The sequence below is a fragment of the Ambystoma mexicanum genome, chromosome 9, assembly GCF_040938575.1.
Source record: "Ambystoma mexicanum isolate Mex_15411 chromosome 9, UKY_AmexF1_1, whole genome shotgun sequence".
NCBI classification, from domain to species: domain Eukaryota; kingdom Metazoa; phylum Chordata; class Amphibia; order Caudata; family Ambystomatidae; genus Ambystoma; species Ambystoma mexicanum.
This window is the reverse complement of record NC_090931.1, coordinates 791,981,862-792,000,511: the sequence shown is the minus strand read 5'-3', so window position 1 is coordinate 792,000,511 and position 18,650 is coordinate 791,981,862. Positions and strand designations below refer to the sequence as shown.

Here is an 18,650-nt window from a genome sequence, read left to right as displayed (position 1 = left end):
CACCCAAATAGCCCCTAGCAGGGGTTGTTGGGCTTGCTTGGAATAACTTGATGCCTGCTTCCGGGGTTGCTGGACTTGATCTGGATCCCCGGGGGTAGGCATCATGACAGATAAGCCGGGAATGATGAGACTTGGTCCAGGGTGCACGTCAGCGGATTCATCCCCTTTTCCTTAGCCCAAAAGCAGAATCTTGTCCACTTGCTTTTGCACTGCTTGCCAGTAGCCTGACTTCTGGCACTTTGGATGATCTCCAGATTGTCGCTAGACAACTGACGGTACTGGAGCGTTAGCTGCTCAGGAACCAAGCCGCTAGGGCTAGTCTCTCCGGGAAGGGATGTAGCAATGCGCCGCCCTGCTGCGCTAGTAGAGGGCCTTTCCTGAGGGGCAGCACCATCTCCAGCTGGGTTGACAGCTGCCACAGGTCCGAGAACTAGGGAGGATTATCTTCAAGTTGCTGGAGTTCCTGATCTTGCTCACCACCTTGTGAACTAGCGGTGTGGGTGGGAATGCATTCGCCCACATTCCGTCTCAGGGTATCTGGAAAGCGTCCCCTAAAGAGTTGCATTCCCTCCCTCCCCAGGACACGAATTGCTGAGACGTCCGGTTGTGTACTGTCACAAATAGGTCTGTGGTGGGGTGGCCCCATTTGTTGAACACTCCCTGGGGCACTTTCCCATTCAGCTGCCACTCGTAATTGTCAGCAGACAGACAACTGAGTCTGGCTGCTTCAGGTTGTATTCTCCCGGAAGGTGAGCCGCTGAGATTCACACCTCCTGACTGATGACTCATTGCCAGGTCTCCAGGGTCAACAAGCACAGCTGCAGGGATCTGGTGCCCCCCCGTTTGTTGATATAGTACATGCAGGTTGTGTTGGCTGTCTGATTGCACACAGACCTGCTCTTGAGGGTAGGGAGAAAGGACTCGAGGGCCAACCAGACTGGCATAAGTTCCAGCCAGCTGATGTGATTCGGTCAGTCTGGGTCCAAAGCCCATGCATCGAGTGCGTTCCCAGAGTAGCTCCCCACCCATTTAGGGAGGAATCCGTAGTAATGGTGTACTCTATGGTGGGTGGACGGAACGGCCTGCCCACCAAGATGTTCTCCTCCTGCTGCCACCATTTGAGATCGTGGTCCAGATGTTGCGGGATAGAGACCTGGGCCCCCTGATAGCCCGACTCCTGATCCCAGGAAACTGCAAAATGCAACTGATGCCCCCTCATGCAGAGTCTGTTGTACGGGATCGCCAGGAGGCATGTTGCCATAATGCCCAGAAGGTGTTGATACCACGAGGCCGTGGTGATTGACCTGCTGCGTAAATGGGAGAAGGCAGTCTGAATTGCTGTAACCTTGTCCACTGTGGGGAATACCAACTGCTGCTGTATGTCCCACAACCAGCCCAGAAACACTAGCGTCTGAGTAGGGATGAGCTGAGATTTGTGGTAGTTGATTGAAAACCCCAGGTCGAATAGGGTGGAGATGAGCCTGTCTGCTAAGGCTCGAACCTGCTCCGGAGACGCGGCCCTGACTAAACAGTCGTCGAGATACGGATAGACATGCAGCCCCTCTCACGTGAGGAGAGCTGCTACCACATTCATGAGTCTCATGAAGACTCTCAGAGCTGAATTTAACCTAAAGGACAGAACCTTGTACTGGAAATGCAGGCCCATGACCCGGATCATGAGGAAGGCCCAGTGAGGCTACACAATAGGAACGTGCCCTTCAGGTCCAGGGAGCACGTCCAGTCTCCCCAACACAGTGTCTTGGCTATTATGAGCACTGGCATCACAGTCTTATACTTCTGCAGGAGTAGGTAAAGATAAGATTCAGTGAAGACGAATCCAACACCACTGGCAGGCCTGCCTGGTTCTTCTTTTGAATAGCAAAGATTTAAGAGTAAAAGCCCGGGGGCGGGGGGCTCCTCTACCGCCTCGCTCTCTACAAGAGAGCGAATCTCTGCTACCAGCGATGGTGTAGCGATCTGTGGGAGAGGAGAACTCAGGAGAAGGAAGAGGTAACCAGAAGCCCCCGGACACCACTGAGATGACCAATGCGTATGCCAAGTCTGATTGTGCAGCCCGCAACTGGGTGCTGTGGACCTGAAAAGAATTGTCATTGTTTCTTCTGGTCAGAGGCTGATGAGTAGGAGGGGGACTGGAAGAACCCCTTATTTGAGGCACTGTGGTGTTTTTGCCTGTGCCGACTGGGAAACCTATCGGGCTGCATGGGTTTGCGGTCCTGGAACCAGAAGAAACCACCAAAAGATCACCCATTGTCTGAGCGAGACTGTTCATGTGAGAAAGGCTTTGCTGCTGGCGACTTGGGTGTCTGGGAGCTGCTCTTCTTCTTGTCCAGCTCTTCATCAGTTGTGGAGTGGAAAAGATCACCCCCTTCGAAGGGAAGGTCCAGGATTCTATCCCAGACATCCGGGTTGAAACTGGTAGCCTTAAGCCAGGCCATGCGCCTCATGTCCATTGGCAAACAGATCGCTCTGTTAGCCATGTTGATGTGGCCTATCATGGCCTCCATAATATTCTGTGCTACGAGTTTCGCCTCAGCTACTGCCGCTTTGAATGAGGCTTGCTTTTCTCTTTGGGATGTCAAGCAGGAAGTATTTTCCCTCCACACACGATTAGCCGCAGCCAACATGGCGTCTGCATTGGCGGGCCTGAGGTGTACCAGCATTAGAGTAGACCACCTTGCCATATGATTCAAGAGTCTTTACTTCCTTGTTTAAGAGGGCTGTCATGGGAGGACTCCTGGGGCTTGGCATACATGAATGCGGCAGCGATAACCGATAGAGGTTGCGGGTGTGTCGAGAGCAGCATGCTGTTCCCTTCGGCCTGCCTGAATTTAGCATCCAGCTTTTTGTTAACGGGTTGCGTGGAGTGTGGCGTGAGCCACCCCTTCTTGGCCAAGGCCTGCACATCCTTCTGTAGGGGGATGCCAGACCTCGCCTCTGCCCCGATGCTTAGGACCTCCACCAGAACTCCTGCCTCAGGAAGCTCCTTCTGGGGCTGGTTAATGCCCAGGTATTCCGACAGGCCAGCAATCCTGTCATGGAAGGCTTTTGCTGAGGAAGAGGTGTCTTGCTCCTCCTCGTCTTTGTCCTGCTGGTCATCTTTCCTCCAGGGGGCCGGGGCGTGACGCCAGCATCCTTTCGCAGTGCTTCCGTTGTGGTGTTTTTGCACCTGCACCGGGGCTGCTGGAGCCTCCGTAATGGGCTGCTGTGGAGGTGGAGTTAGAGGCGAGAGCATAGGCTGTGTTGCGGTGTGCTGCGCGGGCAAAGCCGGGGGCAACATATTCTTGATAATGAGTCAGGCCCTTTCGTGTTCGAGAGGGCCGCAGCCACCAGCTCGATTGTCGAGGACGACTTTGCCTGGACCACCTGGGCCTTCAAGCATAGGTTGGACCTCTTACCCTGCGACTTGGTCTTCTGTGGCTTTTCCTGCAGCTTCCATGGGTTAGCCGATTTCCTGTTTGAGGAGAAGCTGGAGCGATGACTTGAGATGGAGGCAGACAGTGAAGATGAGCGCGCCCTACTGGTTGCGGGTCCCGCTTGCGTGGCGACCCTGACGGAAACAGCCATGCGGTACTTGGCCTAGTCTTGGGCCCAACGGATGGAGCGCCCTCAAAAGACTTAGAAGGCCGCTTCTCAGACCGGCCGGTACTGGGTGAGGCATGCTCCTGTTTGCCACATGAGGTAGAGGGCTTGGCGTTGAGCCACGCTGCCAATCTACTGTGCTGATTCTTGACGGTGTGCTTAGTGAAACCCAGGCAGATCTCATAATCCGCTTCCTTGTGATTCAGGTGGAGACAGAGGCACTGGGAGCGTTTGTCCTCCACAAACACATTCCGCAATCTGCAGCTGGAGCAGAGCTTAAAGAGGGAACCTCTGCCTTTCTTTTCCTCTGACATGGTCTGTCGTGCGGTGTAGGCCTGGTGGCCTTCTGGAATCTTCGATGAAACTCAACGATTCTTGCCCTTGGGGGGTGCTGAAAGACGCCAACAACTGATCCCTGTTTGCCAGTCAAAGAAACGAAGAGCACACATGCTCTATTTGACAAAAATAGGAACTTTTTAACGAAAAAAAGAGTGAAAAGGTAGAAAAGCTGTCGGAGCAAAACACAAGGTCTCCCAATACTTGAACGTGCAGTAAAAATCTGAAGATGGCTGCCAGAGGAGGGGGTTAGGGAGAGGGCATTCATTGGCTGGGGGCAGTATGACCCAGAGCTCAGTGATTGGTTTAAAGGAGAAAGACAGTTTTTAAGTGAAAGTGAAACTTTTTTCTTTTATTGAGGATTCCCAGCCTGACGATGGGGAATATTCACGAATATGTGAATGCATGCCAGACCACATGCTGGAGAAGGACGTCTTCTGTCCGTCTGTATTGGATAATCAGGTAAAATTGCATTTCAAATTGCAGTTTCAAAAGGATGCATAGAAAATGAATGCAATAGAAGGGGACTAGATTTCACATTCCTGTCATTTTCCCCTACGTACTGGAGCTCCTAGACACAAAAAAACAGTCTCAGACCATCTTTACACCATTAAAATGGCAAGCATGGGGGGGGGGGGACCGTTCCTTTTTTTCTAGTCAAGTACATTTTTGCCTCCAATAGTTTAGAGCCCTTCATGAAACGATATATAGGTGAGCACTGCAACCATCAGGCCCTGCCCACCCACACTCCAACGAGGACTAATTACCAAAATTAAGTTATCATTCCTGCCCAAAATGTGCCAGGGTCCGCCTCAAAAGCCTTTGCAACTCCAATTTGCATTGCAAGATCAAAAACAAAGGCAGAAGGGAGGGAGTCTGAGGGATGTACCAGGACAGGGGGAAGTATTTTGCACTATGGCACTACCAGACTCTAAGCAGTTATGTTTTACCAAATGGGCACACTCCCACCACCATGAAAGCGGTCGTAGCGCACCACCTGTATTTCAGAGCGCCACAATTTCCTCTGGAGGAGTTGTCTGCAGCGAGTTTGAGCAAATCCAAATGCATGCCGGAATCCTTATGGAGATGGTCTGTTTGGTCACAGCCAGCCCCCTGGATGGAGACCATAGTCCACAAACAACTGTCTGTCCAAAGGGTGGTACTCTGAACTAGATATGTACTGGTTAATTGCCCTTTTTAGATCAAGTCAATGTGTAACCTCTCCTTTGCCTTGGACAGGCAAAGGTGTGGAAAGAAAGCTGGAAACTGTATTGATTGGGTAAGGTGAAATTCACAGATCACCTTGGGTAGGAAAGACTGCTTCACTAGAAGCGTCACTTTAGGTTTTGGAAAAATCATGCAGGGCCCGTCAGCTGTTCAGTCTTGCGAAGGCCGTATTGTTTTGTGGAGTGAGGTTGGTCCTCTAAGTTCGCTATAGGCGATGCTTGAAGGATTTGAGAGCTTTGAGGGAAGGGATGTACCACTTGGGGTGTGGACTTGATCACTGGGAGGTATGAAGGTCACAGCTTTGGCAAGCCATTGGTCCAAGAGGTCAATGGAGGGGTGCCCTTCCTTGCAAAAAAGATAATGGATTGCGAGTAGTAGGGAATTGGCCAGGTCTGGGTGGATAATGATGATTTTATTCCAGAGAGAGAGGGTGGAGGGGCCGGGGGAGGAGTTGAAGAGAAGTGGGGTGGGGGAGTGGTGCCGAACCGAGAAGAGTATAGCGTGGTGATCAGTCCAGATGAGGGGGTGAGGCAGGAGTGCTGAGACTAGGTCCAATGTGCAGAATAGTGCATTGAGGGTGTACCCTGCAATGTAGGTAGGGTCGGAAATCAGTTGTGTTAGGCCGAGAGCTTCCAGACTGGCAGTGAGGGAGCGGGTCAAGGGGTTGGCAGGAACGACAAAGCAAATGTTGAAATCTCCTAGTAGAGTGAGCGAGGGGTACTGGATCAGTGTGGCTGAGAGGGAGTCTGAAATTCCAGTCAGAGCCGGGTGGCGTACAGAGCAGAAGGAAACTGAGGAGGAAGGGTTGAGGTGGACTTTGCGAGAATAGATTTGCATTCAGTGCCACAAGGTAGATGCTCAGTGGATATTACTGACAGGCGTTTGTGGAGGATGGCTAGACCCCTCCCCCCCAGGCCTCCCACCCTGCTCTGCTGGGCTTGTTATGTACGAGCAGGGAGTAGCTAGGTTGAAAGGCTTTGTGTGCACAAGGATTGAAGTCATCAGTAAACAAGTTTTCAGTGATGAATGTCCGAGGAGGTGCAGTGGGGGAGATGGAGGAAGCCGAGGGGCGGTGCAACATTGCTGTGGGAGGGGAAAGAGGGTGGATGATTTATGGTGTGAGATGTAGGCTGGAGTGCAAAGAGGGGGTTCAGAAGGGTGGCATGCCAGCAAGCTGCCCAAGCCGTCTTATTCCTGTAGAGGTATGGGGAGTAGGTGAGAAGGGTCGAGGGTGAATTCGGACGGGCAGGGTGAGTTGTGCGAGTCGTGGGCTGATGTGTACTGATGGGGTTCTAGAGACTGGCGCGCCAATGAGCTGCCTGAGTCGCCTTATTATTGGGGGAATGTGGGGTGCACATGGGGTGTGGGGTTGCAGAGAGAGGGGAGAAAATGGTGGGGTGTGGTATGTCTGGAGCCAGCATTTTAAGGCGAGGAATGAAAAAACGACACACTGTCAATCTCTGAGCTCCCCTGTTGGAGAAAATATAACAGCGACAAAATGTTTACACAAATTCCTATTTGTTTGCGCAACTGGGCGTGAACTTAACACAATGCAAATGCTTACAGAGAGTCATTTCTGTGTGCAGTGATAGTCTCTTTCGAATTCAGATTTGGCAAGGTAATGGAAGCCAATTGGATTCAACTTTGGGAGAACTGTCAAAAGCAGGTAGATTCAACTATTTCCAAATGATGAGTACCACATGGAATCACAATTTGACAGTGAACTGGAGAACCACCTAGAGTAAACTTTTGGCAGTGCATAGAAAAACACATAGATTTGACTTTGGCACAGCAATGGAAAAGACACAGATTGAACTTTGATAGTGCAATTGAAAACCACCTAGATTTATCTTTGGCACAGCAATGAAAATCCACAATGAAATAAAATGTTTGGCAGTGTAATGAGAACAGCACAGGAGAGGTAGCGGTAGGGAAAGGAGGCATCAGGGAAACAGAGGGAGATGACATTAAAAAAGTAAAAGGCAGAGAAGGGAAGATGGCTGGTGGGAAGCACACTAACCCTATTCCAATTGCCTCGAGCGCTGCTAGATGACGCAGACCCGCTCACACGGGTCCCAAGCTAAAACGGGCACTGACCTGAGAAACTAGCTGCAGGCCTTAAACTCAGATGGGTTCTTGCCCACTTTTAGTAGGAAATATTTAGATTAAATCAAAGAAGATTGCGGAGTTGGAAGTATACTGTTCATGCTTCGTGTGTTGGAAGCCGGTTTTCTGGTGCCCATTGCTAAGTTTGTTGGAGAGGGACGGTCCCTTTTCCCCTCTTTGTACCCAGTGGTCTAGGGAGTCAGTCTGTATAAGCGGAGGACCACTGTATAAGCAGAGGGCTGCTGTGCTTTGGTTGGCCATGTGTGTTTTTTCTGAATAAAATACAGGCTGGCGTCCTTCTCCAACCTCTGTCTCTCTCTCTCTCACTCGCTCGCTCTCTCTCGCTCTCTCTCGCGCTCTCTCTCTCTCTCTCTCTCTCTCTCCCTCCCTCCCTCTCCCTCTCTTGTACGGGTTGTTCGACAATGACTTGCCTGGTTTGAGTCACAATTCTCAGTATTATTTGTGGGTCTCTGTCCCTCAACTGGTTTCTCTGTGTCTTCTTTGGCACTTCTTGAGTACTGCAAGGAAAAGAGATCATCTGGCGAGCACATGGGTGAGGAGGCATGGCCGGAGTTACAGTACTGCAGGGTTCAAAATTAAGATTTGATGAGCAGGATCTAAAACCAGCTCCTGAGTCATCGGTATCACCCAGTAGGCAGGAGCTACCGCTGGGGAACCAGGAGCAGGTACCAGGCGCACTGTGGATTTAACTTCCGCATGAGATGAACACTTAAATCTTTGGCCATTATGTATGGTGCATTATGTTTAAATGCGTACTAGATGTGCCCTAATTCTTCTTTATTAGCATTCTCAAATACTCAAAATGAATGTCACATATGCATGTTTGTAAGGCAACAATTGGCCTAGGGAGCCAAAATTAGCTCCCGGTAGCTGTTGTTTTGAAGCTAACTAGGCTCTCTTAAGCTAGAAGCGGGAGCTAAATAGCTCTTAGCTCCCCTCAATACTGCAATCTGGCACAGGGGAAGGGGATAGGTCCTGGAGTCCTCTCTAGCTGTTCCGTTGCAAGGGTGAGGGCTATTGTTGGATTTCTCCTTACCCCTCCAACCTTCTGCAGATAAGGGTTTCCGCCCCCTTACAACCTGTCACATATCTTAGAAGGAAGCTGATAAAGATAGATGACAGGAAGATGGATCATCTGTGACAAGTGAAGGCCCTATATACCTTGAAAAGAAAGGATCGCCTCACCTTCCAAGTCACTTACTCCTTGAGAAAACTGGGTAGGAAGGCTTTATCAAGAGAGCCATGAGCTCGCTCACTCACTCATTTAGCAGATTTGATGGGCACCAGAAAAAAAGAAAAATCACCTTAAGGGTGATCACCCCCAAAGGGAAACAATTATAGGGCTCAAATGGTGTAGCCATAAGAGAAGTCAAAACAAGGTTCAAATACCATGCAGGAACAACAAATAGGCATAATGAAAACAAATGAATCATTCCCCTTAAGAACTGAATAATGGTGGGAATCGAAAATATAGGGCCCTGTTCAGGAATCCTTTGAAAACCTAAATAGCAGCTAGGTACCCTTAATAGTACCAATCCTAAGGTCCTGATGGCCAAAGACAGAAGAAAATCCAGAACCGAAGTGGTCTGACAAAACACATGATTCAGAACATTTCCTTAGCACTAAAACAAAAACCCACACCACCTGCAGGCATTGATGGGCAGCCTCCTAGTGGAAAGAAGCACAACGTTGGCATTGTCAGACAAGTTCCACTCTTTGTTCCTTAACCTTTTTACAAGCGTGCACAATAAGGAGCTTGCTCAGGCCCGGTTGGGGGACCTCGCCAAATTACCAGGAGGGCAGTTCCACTCTCCCTGGTAGGAGCCAGACCTAGGAAACCTCCCTTTTCATCTGCTTTGGGGAAGGGGCAAAAGAGCAGCATTTGGACATTCTACTGCCAAAGGACACTGGAGCAAAGGTGGGAGGGGTTAAAACAAATCAAATCAAGATATTGAAAGGGTTAATATGCAGGCACCAGTATGAATCAACTCCAATTACATAAATCTAAAAAAATCAACATTCCCCATGAACAGGTACTTACTGTATAGTGTTTATATTATTGCGGCATACCAAAAAAGTCAATAAAATCAAGAGAATGGTGGAGGTTATTTGACAGAAGAAAGTAGAAACAACATGCCTAATACACAAAGCATAGTCAGCATGAGTAATAGGTGGATGTCTAAAACAAAGGTAAAGAGCAGTGGTCATCTAATGAGAGTGACATTTAAAAGCTAAAATTGACAGATGGTACAATCATTGTGCCGTAGTTTGTCTTTCTTCTATGAGAACAGGCTGCGTAAGAGGGATCAAACTATATAGTGGGTAAAGGGTTAAGTTACGCCTTAGCCAGTTCCCCTAGGCTACCAAGGTGCTCCCCCTCAGTAAGTTTTAAGTAAATATTATACACAGTGTTTAAAGCTTGAAAAGAACAGCAGTCACTTAGCTCATATTTAAGGCTTCTGGTTTTATGGTATTTATTTTGTCAACATTTCCATCTGTATTTATATTTTGCTAATATTATTTGTATTTATGCAAATGTATTTGTTCCTGCGTAAAGAAAGGTTACAACTAGCATTTTTCTATATATATATTAAAATGAGAAGACATAGTGACTGGATAACTGTAATGCAATGCTAGGCTCTTCCGCATCTAGCCACAATCAGTTTTCACCTTAAAAACAAATGGCCTGATATTGTTGCCGACCGAAAAAAATCTGTGCAGCCATTTCAACATCTTTAAAGGGAAATAAATTCATTTTTTAAAGCCTCTCCTTTATGTTACTTTTCAACAGACATTGGACTGAAAGGCATGATTGACAACCTAGAGACCTAAAGAAGAGACCTTAATTTCTAATTTTATCTGCTTTTTACAAATAAATGCTAAAAGAAAACAGAGTGATTTATGCCTGTATTTATGTGTAAAAAAACGGAAAACTGGAAGACTTAGATTTAATTAAATGTCTAATGTATTGTAGAAGACATTTCCGTTGTTTAATGTGCGCCTTTTTTTTGTGGTAGCTGTACGCTATGGGTGTGTTTCATCCTTTCTTGGCCAATCACAGAAACATTTTGTATAATTCACGGGGATAGTGATTAATATTAGGATATCATTGGTGGGGGGGGGGGGTATTTAACCAACAGCTCTTGCATATGTTCATTTCCCATGCACAGATTTGTGATGATCTTTCAGAAAGCGTAATTTCTCCCCAGGGGAGAACCCCTTTCCTTGAAGCTAGAGAGGCGAGGCTGCAATAGTCCTCTGGGGGGGGGGGGTTACATGTGGGAGGATCTCATGCAGAGGGACTATTCTCCTGGAGACAAGGACACAATTGGGAGGCACGGCCCCTTTAAACCCGAGCGCTGTATGCTGATGGTAATGCCTGAATCTTCTACACAAGCTCACGTCCGGAACTATGCGTTATTTTGACACCTTGGACCATCCTGATGTCATAGGTACAGGGACGAAGAAGAGCTTGAGAATGCTACAATCAAGCGGGACCAAGGTTAGATCAGCTGCTGTCAATTGGGCTGGCGTTTTGCTGGGGCCGTCCCTGCTATTTAAACTAAACGGGAAAGAAAGACAGGGTTCTTCATCCTGACACATCCTACAATGGCCTGTGTGGTTCTGGTAAGCTGAAAGCTGTGATATATTCAAAAGGAGAAGCCAGTGATCAAGTGGGCTACATCAAAGCCCTTAAAGCTGAACCCGGGCTTTGGGAGACTGCAGCAAGGGACGTGTCCAAAGCTGAAGAGAAGCATCAAATGAGTAGGTTGGGAAACCGGCGTAATGAACTTGAAGAGACTCAAAGGTGGTGGCACAACCTGTCATAGGTGGAGGGAGGGGTCCGACAATCATGCCGATACTGCCAGCAGTAAATGGCGGCAGAGAGAAACAGAACAGAGAAGAAATGTGAAGGAAGAAGTTGAGTTAGAAAGAATGGACCCCTGAACCCTGGCGAAACCAGTGAAGAGTTCCCCCAGAGAAGGTAACAGGAACAAATAAAAGTCTGAGAGGGGGCAGGGAAAGTATAGGACTGAACTCTGGAGAAGCAGATAGAGCGGTGAACCACTTTGTAAAACAATTCCTGTGACAGTTCCACAAGCGTGTGGTGCAGGAGAGTCGAGACGGACTCCAGGAGCATCTTCGTCAGTCCAGTGGGGGCAGAACAAGGAATGTACAGAAAGGCGAGTTTGTGAAAACCTCAGCGAAGGAGTTACAAATATTATTGAAAACTGTGAGAGACATTGGGGAACCAGCTAGGAGAAGGAAGTCATTCTCCTAGCCCAATGTGGATGCTGTAGAACTGCTCGTTTTCTTTTGTTGGATTTTAAAAAGCTCAGAAGTTTCATGGAACATTTGCTTTGAACAGCCTGGGAGACTTTGGGGTGCTTTTCTTTTTTTATTTTTGTCAAAACCTTTTTTATTGACACATCAAAACATTGAATTCATTAATAAACCAAGTCAGTGGCAATTTAGGTTGATTAAAACAAGGCATCGGTCAGCCGCCCCACTGGCGCCTGTCCTTAGAATCACTTACTCAATTCATAAAGTTCATAATGATCAACGTTTGTCACTGTTCATTCATCTTCAATTAGTTCATTGCAATGCATTAACATTTCATTTTCACATCTTTATGATTCTTGTTAATAAATGTGTATCATAGGTGTCCTTTGGGGTCTGATATTACAGCTTTGTGTTCCGTAGCGTGCTTGGTTAAAGAAAAGGAGAGGAGAAAAAAAAAAATACCACAATATTCATTTAAGTCACCACCTTCACCGGAGTCACCGTTAGATGCGGATCGGTTCAGTTAAGATTACTCCCTTCCTCGGGTCCATCATTAGTTCCAGGTATTGTCCTCAGTATCCCTCAGGATCCCCCTTCTCTTGCCCACAAACCTGTAGGTCTACCCCTTGTCCCCGGCATGTTCAGGGTTGAAGGAAGAATTTAACCAGTTTGGATTGAAAGAACATGTGTTCCTTTTCCTCCACATGGTCCAAGAATGGGCCCCAGACGCTCTGAAATTTGCCCATTCCGTTTTCGATAGCAGCCGTTAGTTTCTCTATTCCCAGAATATCCCAGACTTTGACCCACCAATGTGAGATATGGGGACCCTCCCGCTGTTTCCAGAATCGAGCGCGCCTGAGGCGGGCCGCCATTAATAATTGTGTGATTAGTCGTGCTCTGGGACCAGATTGTGGGTAAGATCCATCGTCTGTGGAATCCCCCAATACCATTATTAGTGGGTCCAAGGGGAGAAGAGTGCCACAGATATCCTTAATTTTGGACCCGATCTCTAGCCAGAAGGATTGAATGATCGGACAATGCCACCACATGTGCCCCAGATCTCCCTTAGCTCCGCAGCCATGCCAGCAATCATCAGGGTAATCTACATTCATTGCATGCAGTCTCTGCGGCGTGAAGTACCATAGATAACATATCTTAAGCGCGCACTCCCTAATAGTTCTGCATCTAGAGGACCTATGCGCTCTATCCCAGATTTTCCGCCATGATTCTGGAGCTATCTCTCTCCCTTGCTCCTTCTCCCACGCCACCATGTAAGACAGTTTTTCTTCCTCCGGGACATTCTCTAGCAGGCGATTGCAGGTTGCCACTTTGTGTAAGCGTTGTCCCTCCGCGACCGTTATTTCTAGGCCTGTGGGATGTCTGGTGGCCGCCTTTTTAACAGTCGGGTTAGTGACCCAGTGTCCGAGTTGTATGTATCTGAATAGCTCTGTCTCTGCGAGGTTGAATTTTTTTTTGCACTGGGTGAAAGTTAGGGGGTCATTATCGCTATACAACTCCTGTAGTCTTAGGGTCCCCGCTCCCGACCAGTTAAGATATGATCTATGTTGGAGCCCTGGGGTGAACAGTGGGTTCTGCGTAATCGGGGTTAGAGGGCCTCCGAGAACCCAGTGTTTCCCGTCGCAAAAAGGGGAGGTGGGAGAGAGGATGCCCGGCGAATGTCTACTCATTTGGGGGGGGATCTACTTGGGGTGCCCAACTAACGATGGGAGCAATTTGCACTGCTCTATAATATCTTACGATCGAGGGGAGCCCCAAGCCTCCCAATTGCCTACTTCTGGTGAGGATCCTGCGCTGCATTCTGGGTGTTTTACGCTGCCAAATAAATCTACCTATTTCTTTCTGCAAGTTGTGTAGCTCTCGTTCAGGGATGTGAACTGGGAGTGCCTGAAATGTGTAAAGCAATCGGGGTAGTAAAGTCATTTTAATGGCTATTACATGCCCCAACCAAGATATCTCCTGCGGAGCCCATTTTAGCATCGAATCCTTCGCATCTTTTATCAGGGGATGGATATTGGCTCTCGCTAGTCCCGCATATATTGGGGTTAGCTGCACCCCAAGGTATGTTATTTTGGAGTTTTCCCCAACTAAGAGAAAAGGTGTTCTGTAGGACGCTTAGTGCCTCTGGTGTTTCAGACCTTTTGACTTGGCCATATTTATTGTGAAGCCCGCTATCTGCGTAAACTTTCCCAACAGTTCCATGAGCGGAGGGACCGAGGTCTGGGCCTCTCTCTCAGGAAACAAAGCACGTCGTCTGCATATAGCGCCACTTTGTGGTTTTGGCCTCCCACCTCGAACCCTTGAATTTCAGGATGAAGACGGATGTGTTGGGCTAAAGGTTCCATGGCTAAAGCGAAAACCAAAGGCGATAGGGGGCACCCCTGCCTCATTCCTTTGCCAAGCCGTATCTGTGATGTCCATTGGGCATTGACTCGTATTCGAGTAGAGGGGATCTGGAAGTTGGCCAAGACCAATTTGGAGAAAAGTGGGCTGAAACCAAAACTCTTCAATACCAGGAGCACGTAGTCCCATGACATGCTGTCGAAGGCCCAGTGGGCGTCTAGGGAGAGCGAAGAAAGGGGGCCTTGTATAGAGGGGGCTAGGGCTATTAAATCTATTGCTCTCCGGATATTATCATGGGCCGATCGTCCCTGAATAAATCCTGTCTGATCCCTATCTATTAGTGTAGGTAATGTGTATCTCAAACGCTGTGCTATGATTTTGCTAAACAACTTGGCATCAATATTGAGCAAAGCTATGGGCTGGTAGGAAGCACAATCTGCTGGATCTTTTCCGGGTTTCAGAAGTAGGGTAGTATTTGATTCAGCCATGGATTGAGTGACAGATCCAGTTTCCCACAGGATGTTGAACAAATTTGTGAGGTGCGGTATGAGTTCTTTTGCGAACGTTTTTTAAAATTTGTTTGTGAATCCGTCTGGGCCCAGAGCTTTGCCAATAGGGAGAGTTATGATGGCGAATTCGACTTCCTCCGCCGATATTGGGGCGTCTAAGACTTCTAAGGAGGATTGTGGCAGTTGTGGAAGCTCTGCCTTGGATATAAACTCTTTAACAGCCCACGGGTCTCCCTTGTGTGAGCTTGTATGCTCCCTAAAAAATTCTTCTGTAATGCGGCATTTGCCCTCCTCAGAGTATGTGCCTTTGCCTGATTTATCTTGCAGGAAATCTATCCTATTTTGTTTAGTTTGTTTACCTAGTTTAGCTGCCAGTAATTTGTTAGCTTTGTTTCCTTTTGTGTAAAAGAAATTGTTTGGTGCGCATCATACCATAAGCCGCCCTTCCCATATAGTGTGCATCTAGAGCCTTTTTTGCCATCCTCAGGTCCCTTAGTGCGCGCCGAGAGGGTTTTTTCTTGTGTGCTTCTTCAAGTCGAAGTACTTCCCCTTCTAGTTGTTCGCTCAATAGTCTCCTAGCTCTCCCTCGTTGTGTTGCCTGTTCTATTAAATGGCCCCCGAGTACTGCTTTACTCGCATCCCAAATCGTACCCCAGTTCACATCTCCTGTGTCATTCTCGCTGAAGTATGCTTCCATATTTTTTCTAATGTGGGCGCAGATCGCTGGGTCATCTAACAGGAAGTCATTTAGCTTCCAAGCAAGTTTCCTAAGAGGGACCGGTCTGAGGGGGGTTATGTCCAATAGGACCGGGGAGTGATCTGCTAGCGCTTCGGGGAGTATGTTCACTTCCAGCACATATTGAATCATATATAAAAAACATGTCTAGCCTTGAAAATCCCCCATGGACAGCTGAAAAATGTGTAATCCCTTTCTTCCTGGTGGCAGTATCTCCATACCTCAATCAAGGAGTGGTCTTTCAAAAGGGAGGTGACAGCCTTAAAGTTGTTCCCATCATTTGCTGTTGGCGGTAAGGTTTGGTCGACTAAGGGTTTGACCACGGCATTGAAATCCCCTCCTAAAATCAATTCCCCCTCGGCATGATCAAATACAGCTTTAGACACCTTCGAGAAGAATTGGGTTTGGTTAGTATTGGGGTCATAAATGGAGATCAGTGTGACTTTATGGCCATCTAGCATGGCATAAATCAACAAGAATCTCCCCTCCTCATCTTGGACCACTCCCTGGGTTTTAAATGAAATCCCCTTGTGCACCAGGATGGCAACCCCTCGTTTTTTCATCCCGCTAGAGGCGAAAAATTTGATGGGATAGAGCTGATCGTTTAGGTGGAATTCATCTGCTGGTTGTAAATGGGTCTCTTGGAGAAACAAATGATGCATCTAGGGATTTTAGTCTGTGGAAGAGGGCTTTGCGTTTCAGGAGGGAATTTAACCCCTGCACATTGAGTGAGATTAATTTATAGCTAGGGGTTGCCATGGTGTATTCGCACAAGATTTTGCCTTACGCAGCGACTCTTGACCAAATCTGTACAGGTGTAACTTCCTGGGTTGAACCTTGCAATGTAACGTGGCTGAATATTGTGGTGACTCAACGCATAATGCCCCCTTACCAACTTCGGGGTGGGGGTATACACACAAAAATCAAAAGAAGAATTATAATAGAAACAAGTAATAACCAATAAGCACATTACTTTCCCCAAGAATTGCATTATCCTTGGTCCCCAAGGTAATTTATACCTAATACGAAACCTGTCGGGCGCCATCCATTCCGACGCCCATGTCAACTCATTAAACAGAATTTTCAAGCCCGAATTCAAGCTAGTCTAAACATGAGAACAAAGGGGGGGGGCACATGAACGCCCAAGCCCTTCATAGCCTGTAGCTGCGCTGTGTTAGGCTTTTGCTGCTGCTTCAGTTTAAACTTCCAGCGAGAGGTTCCCAGATGCTCTTCCAAAACAGAGAAAGATTTCCAAATTGTCCAGAAGTCCCCGTCCTGCCAAACCAACCACCTTCCCTGGGTGTTCCTTAATGCCCAAAGGGGGTCCAAAAGGTGAGCATCTCTCCTCGGAGAACTTTCCAACTCGCACCCTTAAACTGTTCAGGTCGCTGCCCAGCTCTCCCCCGCCGATGATACTGGAGGTGAAGCCTCTTCCGGGCCTTCAGGTGCTTTCTCCAGGTCGGATTCGGCGACCGGGGGTCGTGGTGTGCCGCGGTCGACGCGGGGACCTTCCCTGTCTAGCTTTTGGTGGGATGCATGAGGCGGAGCCATTCTCTTCCTGCGATCGCGGATTGGGGGCTCCCTCTTCAGGTGGTGCCTCACTCATTAATCCTTTCGCTTCTTCTTCTGAGGAGATTATGTGATGTTGGTTATGGAGTTCAAACATCAACTTACATGGAAACCCCCAGCGGTAGCGGATTTTCCGGTCCCTCAGCCAGGATGTCGCTCTCTGTAGTCACCGTCTGCGCGCCAGCGTGTAAGGAACCAGGTCCAGGAACAGTTTGATCTCCGTGCCCTGAAACTGTATTGAATCTGAATCCCTGGCTGCAGCCACAATATCCTCTTTTTGGCGATAAAAGTGCGCTCGAGTGAGCACATCTGGAGTTAGGTTTTTCTTCATCTGGGCCGAAGAGTACACCTGATGTGTTCTGTCTAGCTTCAAGCCCTTGCTTGGTGGCAGCTCTAAGAGGGCTCTGAAGAACGTCTCCACATATTCAGCTAAGTCCCGATCCGGAATCTTCCGGGGGATCCCCCGTAGGCGTACATTATTTCTCCGTGATCTATTTTCTAAGTCGGCCTGTTTTGCCCAAATCTCTTCGAGGTGCTCATCAATGGCCTGTACTCTTCCCGCTAATGCGTCGCTGTCATGAGATTGTACACAAGTTACATTCTCCAGATCGTTGACTCTGGACTCCAATCCCCCAAGATGGGATGTAAGATCTGCCAATGATTGGGCCAGGGAGTCCTTGGAGGTTTTGATCTCTTGTTTTATTTCTTGGGTGATGCCCTGTTTGAATAACTTAAACATTTTCTCCAGATCTTCTTTAGATACAGCCATGTTGGCAGGCCGCTTCGGGGGAGGGAGCGGGTGAATCTCGGCCGTGGTGGAGCTTGTGTGGAGTGGGTCTTCAAGTTGTGGTTTTAAATAGGCCTGAATGTTGTGTGACTTCTTTTTATCGATTGTTTTGGGCATTCCTAGACAAGGTTGTCGATGTCGCCTTTTTGCCTTCTCAAAGCCCCCGGGTGTTACCCAAGGGCAAGGTGTGCAGGGGATCCCAACGTGGGTTTTATTGTTCGTAGGAACCCTCCAGGGTGTGTGAGGTTTGAATTATATGATGAGGTGCCCGTCTTCGGCTGGTGGAGCTGCCCTCCAGAGTTCTCTCTTTATTGTTGAGGTTGTTCGTGTTATGTATCTCTGGCTCCAAAGAACGCCTGGGGCCGACGAGGCGGCAAAAGCTCCCCTCCCAGCCTCCACGCCGCCCCCCGGGTTCAGCCAGCAGCTTAGACAGGGCCTCCTCCCCCTCAATCCAGCGTGCCGCGGCAGTCCCCCAGGCCTCTCACGGGCCACTGACTTCGCGATCCTCCGTGATGGGAAGGAGCCCTTCAAGGCGCGGTCTCCAGCCCCCCACACCACCCGGAATGCAGCACCCCAGGGCCGGCAGAATCGGAGCCTTACTGCAATTGGGGCCAGAGGGGCACGCGACTCACCTCCCCTCCGGAAGTCTCCTCCTTTCAGGCCGTAAACCACCAGCCATCGGGTTCGCTCTCGGCAGGGCAGCTCGGCGGGTCCCTGTCGCAATGCTGCCGCTTCTCTTCTCCGGTGCGTTTCACGCTCTGCACCCCCAGGGCAGGCCGCCAAGCAGGCGTCGAGTTTCTGGCGTGGCTGGGGTTCTGCGGGGTTCACTTTTCTTCAGTCACTCTACCCCCCCCGCATCCAGAGGTTCAACGGCTGCCGGGAAGGTAGCGCGGGCTGAATGCGCCGCTCCTCCTCCCGGCCGAAGGTTTCCCAGTTGCTGCTTCTCTTCCTTTACAATTGGCCTCACCGACTCCGCTCACCCAGTGTTCCGCCAGCAGGTCCCTCGATCTGCTGCAAAGGACTCAGCGTAGTTCAACGCAGGGCTCCCCGTCTCAGGAGCTAATCGGGGTGGCGCGCGCCGCCATTTTGGGATCTCTCGCCGGCGAGTTTCTTC

At 48.9% G+C, this 18,650-nt stretch overlaps 1 protein-coding gene across 3 annotated transcripts in view; it reads right to left on the bottom strand.

Annotated features, from left to right (window-relative positions):
- VPS8 (VPS8 subunit of CORVET complex) overlaps positions 1–18,650 on the bottom strand; it is a 2,529,257-nt gene that overhangs the window by 2,290,779 nt on the left and 219,828 nt on the right. The window lies entirely within an intron of this gene.